This window comes from Ascidia mentula, assembly GCF_947561715.1.
Source record: "Ascidia mentula chromosome 2 unlocalized genomic scaffold, kaAscMent1.1 SUPER_2_unloc_6, whole genome shotgun sequence".
In the NCBI taxonomy this organism is placed as follows: domain Eukaryota; kingdom Metazoa; phylum Chordata; class Ascidiacea; order Phlebobranchia; family Ascidiidae; genus Ascidia; species Ascidia mentula.
In genome coordinates this window covers 122,501-125,000 of record NW_028113709.1, presented here as the reverse complement: position 1 = coordinate 125,000, position 2,500 = coordinate 122,501, and the positions used below count along the sequence as shown (strand labels likewise).

At 61.9% G+C, this 2,500-nt stretch overlaps 3 non-coding genes across 3 annotated transcripts in view; all 3 read right to left on the bottom strand.

Annotated features, from left to right (window-relative positions):
* Nucleotides 1-1,055, bottom strand: part of LOC145916504 (large subunit ribosomal RNA) — a 3,685-nt gene extending 2,630 nt beyond the window's left edge. Inside the window, exon 1 of the ribosomal RNA XR_014404718.1 lies at nucleotides 1-1,055. This exon is cut by the window's left edge and continues 2,630 nt beyond it. This is a non-coding gene — a ribosomal RNA (large subunit ribosomal RNA).
* A 244-nt stretch (nucleotides 1,056-1,299) lies between these two features.
* LOC145916521 (5.8S ribosomal RNA) lies at nucleotides 1,300-1,453 on the bottom strand. The gene has a single exon (XR_014404730.1). It is a non-coding gene; the product is annotated as a 5.8S ribosomal RNA (ribosomal RNA).
* Nucleotides 1,454-1,713: 260 nt separating this feature from the next.
* Nucleotides 1,714-2,500, bottom strand: part of LOC145916529 (small subunit ribosomal RNA) — a 1,824-nt gene continuing 1,037 nt past the window's right edge. Inside the window, exon 1 of the ribosomal RNA XR_014404739.1 lies at nucleotides 1,714-2,500. This exon is cut by the window's right edge and continues 1,037 nt beyond it. This is a non-coding gene — a ribosomal RNA (small subunit ribosomal RNA).

Here is a 2,500-nt window from a genome sequence, read left to right as displayed (position 1 = left end):
TTCAACCTCCTCAGGCATAGTTCACCATCTTTCGGGTCCCAACGCGCACGCTCTCGCTCGACCTCTCCGGCAGAGCGGACGAGATCGGCCGGTGATGCGGCCGTCCAGAGAGACGGCATCTCACCTCCGCCGGACCGCGCCGACATTCACTTTCACTGCGCCCATGGGTTTCGCACTGCCCCGTGGCTCGCGCGCACGTTAGACTCCTTGGTCCGTGTTTCAAGACGGGTCGGGAAGGTGGCTGACGTTAGCCGCGGACCCCGTGCGTCTCGCGCGGCGCTGCCCACCCGCAACCGACACGCCGCAACTGGGCACTGAGCACAGTCCCCAACCGGCGACGCACCGGCTCGGACGGGACGCGCGCGGCCCACGAAGGGCAGACGCGGCGATCCCTCCTCGCCCGGGCGACGGGCCGACGTGTCCGCGCGCCTATAACACCCACCCGGGGGCGGGCTACCTTGCGCGCGGCCTTCTCGCCGCCTCCCAGACGGTCGCGGCCTTCGCACGGCGCTAGTGCGCTGGAGCTGCTCGGAGGACAGCGCGAACGACGGGCCGCAAGGCTCCGCACGCCCACACGCTCCGCTCGGCTTCAGCTGAAAGCGTCGCGCGACTCGACAGGCCCTCCCGTTTGCCTCTCGACGGTTTCACGTACTCTTTAACTCTCTCTTCAAAGTGCTTTTCAACTTTCCCTCACGGTACTTGTTCGCTATCGGTCTCGCGACAGTATTTAGCCTTAGATGGAGTTTACCACCCGCTTTGGGCTGCATTCCCAAACAACCCGACTCTGGGAAGACGCAGAGCGCGCGCCCTCGCCGCCACCATGGGCCTGACACCCGCACCGGGACGAGGCCTCGATCAGAAGGACGCGGGCGGCGAACGACGTACGCGCAGCGAATTCCTTACGCCACAATTCCACGCGCCGCAGAGGCGCGCGGATTCGGCGATGGGCACTTCCCACTTCACTCGCCGTTACTGGGGGAATCCTCGTTAGTTTCTTTTCCTCCGCTTAGTAATATGCTTAAATTCAGCGGGTAGCCTCGTCCGACCTCAGGCCGATAATCCAGTGCCTCGTTTGCGAGAGACACGCGCGCGCCACCGAAGCTCGTGCGAGCGCCGCGCCCGAACGCGAGCCGTGCTGCTCCGGGCCGGGATCCTCTTCGAGGCCGACTCGTAACGAGACGCACGCCGCGTTCGGTTTCGCGCGCTGACACTGCGTTCGTGCTGTCCTGGGCGGGACGACCGTGGCAACGGCCGACACCGCACCGGCCCGACGCGTCGCCGCGCGGGAACGTTACAACGCGACCCTGAGGCGGGCGTGGCGCCGGGATTGACCCGGTGCCGCAATTTGCGTTCAGAACGTCGATGCTCAATGTGTCCTGCAATTCACATTAATTCACGCAGCTAGCTGCGTCCTTCATCGACTCGCGAGCCGAGTGATCCACCGCCAAGAGCCCTCCGTGACTTCGTCAGTTGGACAAGCGCGACCCAGCCGGATTGCACAGTCGAAAAAAGCGGTGGCCGAGCGGTCGCCAGCCGTAGGCGACGCATGAAGCCAGCCTGGCACATGGCCACGGCACTCGGCGCAGAACGAAACAGGGTGACCGAAGTGCAATCGCGTGCGCCTCAACAGCGACGAAGGGCGTGCGCGGCCGCCAAGATACGGAGCCTTCTCCACCTGTCGAACGCACGACCACTCGATCGGCGATCGGCCGGTAATGATCCTTCCGCAGGTTCACCTACGGAAACCTTGTTACGACTTTTACTTCCTCTAAATGATCAAGTTAGATCGTCTTCTCGGACGCCGGCGCGGCCGTTGCCGAACGCGCCAGGTCCAATCGGAGGACCTCACTAAACCATTCAATCGGTAGTAGCGACGGGCGGTGTGTACAAAGGGCAGGGACGTAATCAACGCGAGCTGATGACTCGCGCTTACTGGGCATTCCTCGTTCAAGGGAAACAATTGCAATTCCCTATCCCTAGCACGACCGGGGTTCAGCGGGTTACCCGGACCTTCCGGCCTAGGCGGCGACACGCTGATCCGGTCAGTGTAGCGCGCGTGCGGCCCCGAACATCTAAGGGCATCACAGACCTGTTATTGCTCAATCTCGTGTGGCTAAGCGCCACTAGTCCCTCTAAGAAGTTCAACGCCGACCGATAGGGTCGCGTAACTAGTTAGCAAGCCAGAGTCTCGTTCGTTATCGGAATTAACCAGACAAATCGCTCCACCAACTAAGAACGGCCATGCACCACCACCCACAGAATCAAGAAAGAGCTCTCAATCTGTCAATCCTCACTGTGTCCGGGCCGGGTGAGATTCCCCGTGTTGAGTCAAATTAAGCCGCAGGCTCCACGCCTGGTGGTGCCCTTCCGTCAATTCCTTTAAGTTTCAGCTTTGCAACCATACTTCCCCCGGAACCCAAAGACTTTGGTTTCCCGCAAGCTGCCGGAGGGGTCGTCAAAGTAACGCCCCCCGATCGCTGGTTGGCATCGTTTATAGTCA